General features: G+C 39.8%; 1 long non-coding RNA gene and 1 other non-coding gene across 2 annotated transcripts in view; both read left to right on the top strand.

Moving 5' to 3' along the window:
* LOC132659818 (uncharacterized) overlaps window positions 1–14169 on the top strand; it is a 92061-nt gene that overhangs the window by 13043 nt on the left and 64849 nt on the right. The gene's annotated exons all lie outside the window — the stretch shown is intronic.
* Window positions 4872–4993, top strand: LOC114115097 (U6atac minor spliceosomal RNA). The gene has a single exon (XR_003589594.1). It is a non-coding gene; the product is annotated as a U6atac minor spliceosomal RNA (small nuclear RNA).

Genomic DNA, 14169 nt, shown 5'->3' with positions numbered 1-14169 from the left:
AGTTTTGCTGCAGTGCTTGAGGTTTTCTAAGAATGTGAATTATTAATGAAAAGCTTTGTTTTGGTTTCCACCTTTCCTTGTGTGTGGAGGTGGAGGAGGTGGTGAGATGCATATGGGGAGAAGACGCTTGTATCCTGTACAGTGGTCTTTTTTTTTGGGAGGGGGGGTGCTGTATTGGGAATTGGAGAAGGAAATGGCAACCCACTCCATTATCCTTGCCTGGAGAATCCCAGGGATGGGGGAGCCTAGTGGGCTGCCGTCTATGGGGTCTCACAGAGTCGGACATGGCTGAAGCGACTTAGCAGCAGCAGCTGTATTAGGAACTTTTATCTTGATGCTCACCAGTGGGCTGAATTCATGATAAATCTGCTTGAGCAAGGTTCTGCGTCTGTGTGTTGGAGGCTCTGAGGGCTTTTATTATTGATATCTTAATCACTTTACAGGTTGCATGTCATATACTGTGCTTAGAACTGTGCTGCCACTGCCCAGACCAATCTATCGCAAACCACTGATTCATTCAGTAAGTGTGGGATACATTGGTTACCCTTCCACCCTGTGCCAAAACGTTCCCTGCTCAGGTTTGATAGATTCTGGCGACCTTTAGGAGACTGAGCCACCAGGGAAGCCTCTAAAACTAACACATTCCCTTAAATTTAACACATTCAGAAGATGTTACATGGGCATTTAGGCCGCTTTCTCCAAGTCAGTACAGATGGCCATCTGGAAGCCTAACCACTTGGAGCCATAAACAGGCGGGTGTGGAACAGGCAGGCTGAAGCCTCTGGCTCAGGATGGACAGTATAAAATTAATTTAACACACAAAGAAATTTCACCTGTGCCCTGAGACCTGAGTTGCTTCCACAGTGTTCCTGCAAGTGAGGCTGTGTTTCTGAAAGCGGAGCTCTAATCTGTATTGACTGTCTGTGATGTGTCTGTAGGTGTCGGCCAGCAGGTGCCTATGTGGATCAAAGGCGCAGTGACCAAAGGTAGTGGCTGTTCTTTTTTCTCCCACTCCCTCTTTGTGAGGAAGTGCTCGCATCTTAATCAAGAACAGTACATGCTTGTAGGAGTCTAATATTTTTTTCATTATAATTCATAACTGTGCAGACAGCAAAGTGCCTCAGTCCCAGGGAATAAACTCTCTAAACCCTGCTCACCAATGCTTCTCTTTCTACTCCCTGACTTGGAGTTTTCCCCGTGGTGTGTTGGAGCTGGCTTGTCTTAGCCCACAAAAGCCAACGATGTGCAAATGTAATATCGCCATGTTCAGTGATGGTAGGTAGCTTGAGATCAGCCAAGTTGAGAGTATTTACAAACCGGGCTCTCCTCTTAGAGAAGACTGTCAGACGTTTACTAGCACACCACTGGATTCTTCCCATCTAATCTAGTCTCCTAGGACTGATTTTTTGGCATGTAGAACTTCAGTATGTGTACAATTCGATCTAAATTAATCGATTTCTTTGAATTTGATATCTTTGATTTATCAATTTATATTTGTGTACGTACTAGATGCTGGGTACTGTGCTAGGTTCTGGGGGTAAAATATAATCTTATATTTACGATTATTTATATTTAATTTATATTGAAAGTCGTATCCTTTTAAAAAGTGAGTTGTATTTGTTTTATCTTGTTTTTATTTAAATAATTATTTACATATAAAATTATAATATTAAGCTGGCTTTTTATTATATTTATAATATTGCACAAACATCACTTTTTAACTCTAGAACATCTCATCACCCTCAAAAGAAATCACAGATCTCATCTCCTGTCAACTGCTAATCTCTTTGGATTTCCTATTCTACCGGACACTCCATATTAATGCAATCATACTACAGATGGATTTTATGTCTGCTGTCACTTAGCATAATGTTCTTTTAGGGTGCCTCCATGTTGTAACATGTGTCATTACTTGATTCCTTTTTATGGCTGTATAGCATTCCACTAAATGTACAACATATTGTCTATTTTTCTATAATAGACTATTTCTAATGTTTGACTATTATCAATAATGCTACTATGAACATTCATATATACCTTCTCGTATGAAAATCTATTTTTAATTGAATTTTTATTTTTTATTGTGCTATAGTTGATTTATAATGTTGTGGTTAGTTTCAGGTGAACAGAAAAGCAAGTCAGTTTTACAGATATCCATTCTTTCTCAGATTCTTTTCCCATATAGATTATTACAAAATGTTGAGTAGAGTTCTATAAGGAAGGTTATAGAAGGTGCTATAAGGTAGGTTCTTGCTAGTTATCTATTTTATATATAGTAGTGTTTGTTAATACCAACCTTTTAAGTTCCCCCACCCTAGCCCAGTGCTTCCCCTTTGGTAACCATAAGTTTGTTTTCCTAATGTCTGTGAGTCCACTTCTGTTTTGTAACTAAGTTCATCTGTATCTTTTTAGATTCCGCATGTAAGTGATATCATGTGATATTTGTCTTTCTCTAGTTGACTTAATATGATAATCTCTAGGTCCGTCCATATTGCTGCAAATGTCATTATTTTGTTCTTTTTATGGCTGAATATTATCCCATCGTGTATATGCACCACATCTTATTTACGCAGCCCTCTGTTGATACAGTTAGGTCTTTTTCAGGTCTTGGCTAGGGTTATTTACCCTAGCTGATATGAACTTAGAAGTTCATGTATCTTTTTGAATTATGATTTTTGTCCAGGTATATGCCCTATAGTGGGATTGCAGGATCATAGGGTAGCTCTGTTTTCTGTGTTTTAAGAAATCTCCATAGTGGTTGCACCAATTTATATTTCCACCAACAGCGTAGGAGGATTCCCTTTTCTCCACACCCTCTCCAGTATTTATTGTTTGTAGACTTTTTAATGATGGCTGTTCTGATGGGTATCAAGTGATACCTCATTGTGTTTTTAAATCTTTTGGGTATATAAGTATATACATGGGAATAGCCCTTCTGGGATTATAACTTTGTTTAATTTTTTGAAGAAATGTGAAATTATTTTTAAGTGTCTGTTCTAGTACACATTTTTGCCTACATTAAGATTATAATTTCATTGTATCCTTTCAACAAGTTTTATTTTGCAACTTTTAAAAATTATACTCATTTAGTGGGTATATGGAGAGGTATCTCAGTGTTACTTTTAAAAAAAAATCTCCCTGATGCCTAATGATTCTGAGTACTTTTTACACCTTACTGTCTATTATGTATTTTATTCAAATCCTTTGCCCATGAGTTCTAGACTTCAGTCAAATACCATTTGTAAATAATACTTTTTTGATAATGTTCTTTGTATAAAAATGTTAATTTTGATGTCTTTTTTTTTAATCCACTGATTTCTTTTGCTTTAGGTGTCGTGTTTAAGAATCTGTTGCCTACTTCAACTTTGAAGATTTACACTGAAATGTCCTTTAAGAGTCTGACATTTTTGTTGTTCTTGTTGGAAGTTTGTGATTTGACTCAGTCCCTCTACCTGCTTGGGTGTATTCAGATTTCCTCTCTCCTTGAACCACCTTTAGCAATTGGTGTGTTTCTAGGAATTTGTCTGTTTTATATAGGTTCTAACTTACTGGCATACAAGTATTTATTGTATTCTCTTTTTACCCCTGGAGAGTTGGATATTAAGTTAGTCTGCCACACCTGGGTGGACGCTAGTTAAAGATATCATACTCCTGAAGCAGAGACAAAGGACAGATACCATTAGCCAAGACAGCAACATTTTGGGGGGCTATTTATATACAGTAACATGAAAAAGGTGATGCTCATTCAATGGGTTGTGTTATAGGTGAAGAACCCTGAGTTCATGGAACCCAAATCTTTTATAATGGGAAGTAAGTATGCCTACCCTTTGCCCCACAGGGAGGCATTCTAACTTTCAAGGCTCTTTGCTATACATGCACCTTAAATATAGTCTGGAACAAAGTGCAATTTGTGCCTTACATGCAAAGACATGCAGGAATAAGAGAAACTCTGGAGAATGGTCTTCAAAGTCAGAGGAGCACACAGAAAGTAGGGCATGAGAGACAGCAAGGACTTGGGATTTCAGTCTGTGTAGAGGGATGCCAGGCTTCCCTGGTGGCTCAGTGGTAAAGAAGCCACCTGCCAGTGCAGGAGACACAGGAGACCGAGGTTCCATCCTTGGGTCAGGAAGATCCCCTGGAGAAGGGAGTAGCAACCCACTCCAGTATTCTTGCCTGGACAATTCCACAGACGGAGGAGACTCATGGGCTACAGTCCATGGGGTCTCAAGGAGTCGGACAGGACTGAAGCGACTGAGAACACGCACACGCACAGAGGGATGCTATTGCAGGGTTCTGAGGAAAAGTGGCACATGTTCATTTATATTTTGAAAGAATCACTCTGCTTCTGTGTAGAGATTAGACTGTACGGAGGGGGAAAATCTGTATGGAGGAAAGCGAGCAGTTAGGAGGCTATTAAAATATGCAGGTCAGTGTTAATGATGATTAATTTAGTGGTGGGGGTAGGGATAAGTGATCAGATTGACAGTTTTGATGGCAGAATCCACTGGATTTTTCTGGCAGGTGGGATCAAATTTGGGAAGAAAAGAGCAGTTAAATAGGACTTTTATGCTTTAAAATCTGATCCACTGAATGCATGATGGTGCTATTTACTGGAATGGATAACCTTGGGGTAGAATTAAGGTTTTTTTTAGTCACTAAGCCATTTCCAACTCTTGTGACCCCATGGACTGTAGCCTGCCAGGCTCCTCTGTTCATGGTACTTCCCAGGCAAGAATATTGGAGTGGGTTACTATTTCTTCCTCCAGGGCATCTTTCCCCCCTGTGGCTCCTGCACTGGCAGATGGTAAACGCTGAGCCACCAGGGAAGCCCAAAATTAGGTTGGGGAAATATAGTCCAGAATACTATTTTGGTGTTCTATGAAAGGAGAAAACGTTAGTACTCCCTTGACAGATGCACAAAGCCCTTGGCCTGACAACACACATATGGTTAAGGCATTTCCAGCTCCTTTGTAGCATCTAACCACGGTTTTTGGGACTGATAAACCAATTTGCAGGACAGGAGTAGAGATGCAGACACTGAGAATGGACTTGTGGACACAGCAGGGGAAGGAGAGTGGGACAAATTGAGAGAGTAGCGTTGATATATATATACACTCCCATGTGTACAATAGATGGCTAGCAGAAAGCTGCTGTAGAGCACACAGAGCTCAGCTCGGTGCACTGTGAGGGCTTAGAGGGGAGGGCTTGGGGAGTGGGAGGGAGGCTCAAAAGGGAGGGGGTATATGTGTACATATGGTTGATTTTTACAGCAGAAACTAACACAATATTATAAAGCAATGGTGGCTCAGAGGTTAAAGCATGTGCCTGCCGTGCAGGAGACCTGGGTTTGATCCCTGGGTCGGGAAGATCCCATGGAGAAGGAAATGGCAACCCACTCCAGTATTCTTGCCTGGAGAATCCCATGGACAGAGGAGCCTGGTGGGCTACAGTCCACAGGGTCGCAAAGAGTCAGACACGACTGAGCAACTTCACTTCACATCACTTGACATCCAGGAGAGATGCAGGGGACATCACTGGGTATAGAAATCAGTGGTCATGAAGAGATGAAATCTGGAGATGAACTATTGACTCCCAAATATTATATTTGTCATTTAAAGTCCTGAGACTTCATAAGAAAGAGTGGAATAGAGTATAAATAGAAAATTAAGTCAAAATACTGAACCCTGGTGTCCTTCTGATATTTGGGGGTCAGAAAGAAGAGGATTCAGCAAATGAGAGGAAAAATCAGGAGACAACTTGACCTTGTGTGCATGCATGCTCAGTTGTGTCCGACTCTTTGCAAACCCACCGACTGTAGCCCACCAGGTTCCTCTGCCCATAGAGCTGTCCTGGTAGGAATACTGGAGTGGGTTGCCATTTCCTACTTCAGGGGATCTTCCTGACCCTGGGTAAGTAAAACTGATGGTGAAGGTAACAGACCCCCACCTAGTGTTGGTCTGAACACTAGGTGGGGGTCTGTCTTTGTTTAGAAAATACAAATTCCAAAATAACTTTGAGTCCCTTGACATGTAAATTACAGATAGTATGATTGCTAATATGCTGTTCATGCAAATTAAGCAGGGATTTGGAAGGATGAGGGTGTGGGGGGAGAGTTTTGGTGAAGGGACTGGGAATAAGGGGAAAGTAGATGACAACATGGTGAGGTGGCTGGAGAACTTGTAGATTTTATTTTAGTTGCTAGGAAATAAATCCACCTGTTTGCCCAAGCCTTTAGCAATGTGTACTACATAGAAGTGCTTTTGGCATCTGTGTGTGTTGATGTGTGTGAGAACTAAGTTGTCTACATCTGATGCAGAGTGGAGGGGAAGGGTGAAAGAAGCCACAAGTTTAAAGAAAGGAGTATTGATGTAAATATCTATAGAGTACAGTCTTGAAGCTAGAATTGAGAAGGGCAGGGAAGTCAGAGGGGTTGCAGAAACCTTCTGGTCAGAAAACGAGCTGGCATCTAGGTTACACTTATGTGAACAAGCAGCTGTTTGAGTCTCCCATCATATTAACCACTTTGGTCTAGGACCTCTTGCACCTAACTTTTAGTATTCATACTGATTTTCATAATCGCCTGGACTCAGTCCTGGCTGCTGCTGGACAAGACCATTGTGCTGTCAGCCTCGCTCTGGCCTTGCCCTTTACTTCTGAAAGCGATCAAGTGAGACTGATGGGTATTTCATGCATCTAAGCACAAATAATTGCATTGAATAAGGAGGTTGCCTTCTCGGAAGCAAGGAAGAATGTATCTTTATGGTTTCAGCTGCCAAGTTTTCAAAACACAATTTTTCCGTTGTTTCTGGTTTTTTTTTTTTTTGGTAGATGGTGGTAATTAATTCTTTTTATCACTTATACAAACAAACTCCATATTTGAGGTAAAACTTGTTCTTTCTAAAAGGAGGTTGTGACAAGCCCCTACTATCTTTTAGATAATGGCTAGTTGACTGCATTTTGATAGACTCTGAGTCCTGGTTCCAATATTTGAATACCAGAGTAACACAGAGAAATAAAAAAAAAAACACACACAAAAAACCAAAAAACAATTGTGTTGAAGTACCAACAACAACAAAGTCTAGCTTTAGAAATCTAATCTTCCCAACTCTCCAACAGTCTTTTTGTTATTGTTAACAATATAAGTTTATAATATAAATTGTTAGATTAGGTAGTGCTGCTCCTCTGGTCTGCACTTGGCTTTGTCCTTCTTTAACTCTCTCTAATCTCTCCCTCCCTTCCTGTCCTTCTTTTATTCCTAAATGTACCCCGCCCAGCCATAAATCCCAGAGCTGAATCTGAGTCCAAATCTCATCTAAGTTCAAATCTCAACATTAGCACCTCCCATCTTTGTGAGCTTCTTAAGGCAGCTTTTCTGCCTTGATTCCCTATCCTTTCACATGGGGGTTACTGTGTCACTTAGGGTTATTGGGGAAATTAAAATATTGGGTTGGCCAAAAAGTTCATTTGGGTTTTTCTATACCATCATATGGAAAAACCTGAACGAACTTTTTGGCTAACCTAGTAGATGATAAATACAAAGCGATCACAACAATGCCTAACACACTAAGCACTCAGTAAATGCTATCGTTTGTTATTCTTCAAATAGACATATTTAAATAAGAAACTAGAAAAAGAAAATGTTTTGTAATGATAGCCTTTTGTACAGAAGACCCTGGAGCTGGGAGAAAGAGTTTTGAATTTGAAGGATGGGGAGGAAAGGAAATGAACCTAAGACCTGTGTTCTCTGAGCTAATTGAGAAAAGACTGTACTGGTTGGTTCCTTTTCTAGTTGCTCCTCATCTGCGTAGCTCTGTCATTTAGATGCTATTGAAAAGGCATGTGCTTTGATACTTGCAGGCCTACTACTGGTCTTGAAACTAACAGTGACTTTGAGTCATTCATTTATTTCTGGAGTTATGATTTCTTATATCTAAAATGAAAATAGTAACCTCAAATCAAATATACTATGGAGAATGTGCCTTGAAAATATTACCAAGATGCACCCTGGGTTGGAAGATTTCTAAGATTCTATTGTAAGTAAATGAAGGGTGGGTATGATTTTACCAAGTTCATCTGGCCCTTGCAGGCCGACTTAGCCACACAAGTTCTTCTGTTTCCAGGGAAATTACTTCAATTAATCTCTGAATGGCAGCCCTCTCCCCTGGCACAGCAGACAGCAGCTGTTGAATACCCAGGAACAGGAGACAGCAGTCTTGTTCTGTGAGAGGGAGGATGAATTTTTTTGTTCAGCTGTAATCACAGAGGAGTTTAGGAGTGGGTAGAAGTTTGTCCAGAGCCGAATAATTTCCTCTCCGTTATTTGAAACAGAAAGCAAGAACAGATGAACTCCACTTGGTGTCATGACAAAAGAAATCCAGTTCAGTCATGGCCCTTCTCTCAGACTGCCCATCCTCAGGCGCAGGCGTACAATCTCAGGATCACCAGCAGATTAGACTAGAATGGCTCTCTGAAGAAGTTATGATCTGTCTCGTCAGAGGCCTTCTGGGGACACTTTACCCCTTGTATTAATGACACAATATCCTGGAAATGCTTCTTTGGAAATCATCTGAATATATTACAAAACCTTGTGGTTTAGCAATCCCAAGTCAACTGACTGAAAACTCTTATGGTTTTGATAATTATATCAGGGTACAGACAATAGTACAAAACCTTGAAGCTTTTTGTTTTTTTCCCTTGGAACTTGCAGGGAGCCATACGTTTACATTAGAGACCTGTCTCCTGCAGAATTTTATTGGGAAAACCATAGCTATTATAAATACTCTTTCATAGAAGCTAAAACTGTTTTAAAGTTTTTTTTTTTTTTCCCCTTGATTTTGTAATGCCTCTTAGAAATGGTCGAATATTTCATATTTAATTCTTACAAAAACAATTTTTCCTTGAACAGATCCTTGGTTTTCTGTTCAATGTGTTGGTGTAATTTTTTCCATTAACAGATTGAGGCATTTTGGCAATTTCACTATTAAAGACAGATTAATGGACATTTAATTCAATAAATTTGTAGGATTAATTAAACCCAGTACCCGAAGTGAAGTGATGTAAGATATTTTAGCAAGGATCTTAGCTTTCCTTCCTAAGTCTCAAATTGGCTTCTACTTGGACAGAATTATTTGTATATTTCTTGGAGCTATTTTCCGGATCGTGCAGGGTTTGAATCCAAGGTGGCCTATTTGATCCATCTGTGTTTCTGTTAAGGTTGGTGCCTGGCTGAATGATTTTCTGAAAGAATTAAGAAATGTTCTTTCGAACTAACCACAGGAAAAAAATAATGAGGAGAGCATTAACTATGCCAGCTGAAAGGATCAATTTTCTAAAGAAAAAGTTAGAAAAGAGCTAGTGGAATATGGGTGGAACTAGGTTTTATGGGGGTGGAGTTGTCAAGATGATTCTCAGGAGAGGAGATTAAATATCAATCAAAGAATTAACCATGCAGGTCAAAGAAACTGATTAAGAACAAATTAAGCTTACGATAAATTAGGAGAAAAATAGTATTGTACCTAAGCATTTTTACAATGAAACAATTGGATCTTGTATCATTAAGTCATTAGCTCATCTAATCAAGGAAAAGAATGCCCAAATACCTAATTAGGAAGGAGAAATATGAAACACCTACAATTAGAGAAGATATCAAGAATCTATACAAAAATAGGGGACTTTATATAAAACTTAGATTAAAAACTTTTTCTTAGTTTTATTTGCATTTTCCTAGAAAGTTTAAACTGTAGACAAATAATCCTGAAAATGATGAGAATATTTTTTAAAAAGCCTTGAAAAGATTTAAACTGTGTGCTATCACAGAGGAATTCTTTTAAATCTTTTGCTCAGTCGCTCAGTCATATCCGACTCTTTGCTACCCCATGAATCGCAGCACGCCAGGCCTCCCTGTCCATCACCATCTCCTGGAGTTCACTCAAACTCACGTCCATCGAGTCGGTGATGCCATCCAACCATCTCATCCTCTGTCGTCCTCTTTTCCTCCTGCCCCCAATCCCTCCCAGCATCAGAGTCTTTTCCAATAAGTCAACTATTCACGAGGTGGCCAAAGTGCTGGAGTTTCAGCGTTAGCATCATTCCTTCCAATGAACACCCAGGACTGATCTTCAGAATGGACTGGTTGGATCTCCTTGCAGTCCAAGGGACTCTCAAGAGTCTTCTCCAACACCATAGTTCAAAAGCATCAATTCTTCTGCACTCTGCTTTCTTCACAATCCAACTCTCGCATCCATACACGACCACTGGCAAAACCATAGCCTTGACTAAATGGACCTTTGTTGGCAAAGTAATGTCTCTGCTTTCCAATATGCTGTCTAGGTTGGTCATAACTTTCTTTCTAAGGAGTAAGCGTTTTTTAATTTCATGGCTGCAGTCACCATCTGCAGTGATTTTGTAGCCCCCCAAAATAAAGTCTGACACTGTTTCCACTGTTTCCCCATCTATTTCCCATGAAGTGATGGGACCAGATGTCATGATCTTCATTTTCTGAATGTTGAGCTTTAAGCCAACTTTTTCACTCTCCTCTTTCACTTTCATCAAGAGGCTTTTTAGTTCCTCTTCACTTTCTGCCATAAGGGTGGTGTCATCTGCATATCTGAGGTTATTGATATTTCTCCCAGCAATTTTGATTCCAGCTTGTGCTTCTTCCAGCCCAGTGTTTCTCATACCTGCATATACGCTAAACAATTAGGATGACAATGTACAGCCTTGACGTACTCCTTTTCCTATTTGGAACCAGTCTGTTGTTCCATGTCCAGTTCTAACTGTTGCTTCTTAACCTGCATATAGGTTTCTCAAGAGGCAGGTCAAGTGGTCTGGTATTCCCATCTCTTTCAGAATTTTCCACAGTTTATTGTGATCCACACAGTCAAAGGCCCACCTAATTGTTTTCTAGGCTTTGTCTCTGTGTCCTTCTCTACTGGCAACAGTTAAAATAACATGGAATGGGGAAGAGGTAGTCCTTCAAAGAAAGAGAGTGTCTTAATACCATACATCCATTACCAAGGGTTTGTTCTGGGAATGCATGTCTAGTTGGATATTATACAATGTTTCTTATGATTTTACTGTATTATTTTCTATATTTACTGCATTTGTTCTCCAGTGAGAACATTAGATCAACTCTTTAAATGCCAAAAATGACTTTAATATAATTGAATATCTATCCTCAAAGTAATTTTAATCAAAATGGTGATTGGGAAATTCATTAAAAAGTAGGCATTTCAAACTCACAGGTGCTATAGAGCTTAATCCTAAAAGATCATGCTGTTAAAGTGCTGCACTCAATGTGCCAGCAAATTTGGAAAACTCAGCAGTGACCATAGGACTGAAAAAAGTCAGTTTCATTCCAGTCCCAAAGAAAGGCAATGCCAGAGAATGTTCATACTACAGCACAATTGCACTCATCTCACATGCTAGCAAAGTTATGCTCAAAATTCTCCAAGCCTGGCTTCAGCAGTACACAAACCATGAACTTCCAGAGTTGGAGGTGGATTTAGGAAAGGCAGAGGAACCAGAGGTCATATTGCCACATCTGTTGGATCATTGAAAAAGCAAGAGAATACCAGAAAAACATCTACTTCTGCTTCATTGACTATACCAAAGCCTTTGACTCTGTGGATCACAACAAACTGGAAAATTCTACAAGAGATAGAAATTCCAGACTGCCTGACCTGCCTCCTTAGAAATCTGTATGCAGGTCAAGAAGCAGCAGTTAGAATAGGACATGGAACAACAGATTGGTTCCAAATTGGGAAAGGAATATGTCAAGGCTGTATATTGTCACCCTGCTTATTTAACTTATATGCAGAGCATATCATGTGAAATGCCAGGCTGGATGAAACACAAGCTGGAATCAAGATTACTGGGAGAAATATCAATAATCTCAGATATGCAGATGATACCACTCTTATGGCAGAAAGCAAAGAACAAAAGAGCCTCTTGATGAAAATGAAAGAAGAGAGTGGAAAAGCTGGCTTAAAACTTAACATTCAAAAAACTAAAGTCATAGTATCTGCTTCTGTCACTTCATGGCAAATAGATGGGGAAACAGTGACAGAATTTATTTTTTTAGGCTCCAAAAGCACTGCAGTTGGTGACTGCAGCCATGAAATTAAGACACTTGCTCCTTGGAAGACTAGCTATGACCAGCCTAGACAGCATATTACAAAACAGACATTACTTTGCCAACAAATGTCTGTCTAGTGAAAGCTTATGGTTTTTTCCAGTAGTCATGTATGGATGTGAGACTTGGCCTCAACTGAGAGCCAAAGAATTGATGCTTTTGAACTGTGGTGTTGGAGAAGGCTCTTGAGTGTGACCTTGGATAGATCAAACCAGTCAACCCTAAAGGAGATGAATCCTGAATATTCATTGGAAGGACTGATACTGAAGCTCCAATACTTTGGCCACCTGATGTGAAGAACTGACTCCTTAGAAAAGACCCTGATGCTGTGAAAGATTGAAGGTAGGAGAAGGGGACGACAAAGGATGAGACTGTTGGATGACATCATTGACTCGATGGACAGGAGTTTGAGCAAGCTCTGGGAGTTGGTGATAGACAGAGAAGCCTGATGTGCTGCAGTCCATGGGGTCACAAAGAGCTGGACATGAGTGAGCAACTTAAGCACATGGTTAATGCTAAGAAAGAGCCCATGTAAAATTTCTCTTTGAGGAGGCTTGATAATTTTTAAAAAGAAGTGTTGAGATAAAGGAGTTTGAGTGATTGGAGCTTGCTGGCAGTCCTCAGTTGGAAATCTCTCCTCCTAGCTGTGTCTCTAAGCTCTGACTCCATGAGTCAGTCTCAAATAAGGTTCCCCACTCCCTGCCCTAGGACAGAGTTACGCTGCCTGATAAGAAGTTCTCTGAGGCCCTGAGTTTCTCCTCCGTGTCACATGGACCTCCTTCAGGCTGCATTCACTCCTGCCGCCAGTTCAGGAAGTCAGGGAGGTCCATTTCTTGGGGTCCTAAGTGTTTAAATGGCCTTTAAGTATAAAATCTGGAGCACAGGACTTTCTTAGGCTTTCTGTTAATTAAATTTTGGATCTTTTCTGAATACATGGGTTCAGTTTTGGGGTATAATTCAAATACCAAATTGTGATGATTATAATTTATATAATTTTATTTGGTATCTATTTCAACCTCACCTTATCCTGTCGTTGATTACCAAGCTGTCTTTCGTCCTCTTTTCTTCTACCCTAGGTAGTAATATCGGAGAATATTAGGACACAAAATATGAGAGTCAGATTCATGGCTGTTAAGTCAGGCCCATCTGTGTGAGCATCAGGAGTTAGAGACTGCTGCTTCTTACCTCCACCGGCAGATTACTTAGTGGCTTGGAATAGGTACCATAATCTGTGGAGAGAAGAGTGCAGTTGGTTAGTTTAGTTCTGATGACAGTACGGTGAGTTAGTGAGACTGTTAGAAGGATTCTCTGCCACCATTTTTCTTGATAAGCTTCGAGCATTGTGGATCAGAAGGTTCTCTCACTCTTAATGTACCCGGATGAATTCGGGTAGACCTCTTTATAGGGAAGGTGAGCACATTGCCTCAAGAAATAAAAATCTCACTTAAAAGTGGAATGGAAACTGACCAATAACAAAGATATTAATTTCAAGTAGAGGAAATAATTTACAAAGTGCAGTTACTTCTCATGGGTTAAGTATTTCCTTTTATATACCTGGTCACTTAGGTATGTATATACAGGAACCAACCAGAAGAATTTTGCTTAATGTTCTTAGATTTTCACCACACCACCAGTCCCACAAGCAGAAAATGTTGCTAACTTCAATGTACTCATAGGTACATTATTACTCTTCAAACCACTGTTCCCCAGTAGCCCACAAACTTCCTGTCCCCTGAGCAGGTGAGCAGTAGTTATAGACACCATGTATAAGTTCTTGTCTCCTTGGCAATATGCCTCTTTCTGTGATTGAAGGAAAAAATATAAAACATTATTAGACACTCTTGAAAATACATCACTCAGTGTCTTTTTATGATTTGTGTGGAAATGAATCATAACATATAAATTCCCCCCTAATTTAAATGATTTGAATGAAATGAAAACAAATTGTGTATGGCACAGATGTGAGCTCCTTGTAATTTCTCTTTCAATTAATTTTTATGAAAGCTCACCATTGTCTATTTTATTCAGTCCCTGAG

The sequence above is a fragment of the Ovis aries genome, chromosome 5 (assembly GCF_016772045.2).
Source record: "Ovis aries strain OAR_USU_Benz2616 breed Rambouillet chromosome 5, ARS-UI_Ramb_v3.0, whole genome shotgun sequence".
Classification (NCBI taxonomy): domain Eukaryota; kingdom Metazoa; phylum Chordata; class Mammalia; order Artiodactyla; family Bovidae; genus Ovis; species Ovis aries.
Note: the sequence above shows the minus strand (reverse complement) of the source record. Positions and strands in the feature narration are given on the sequence as shown.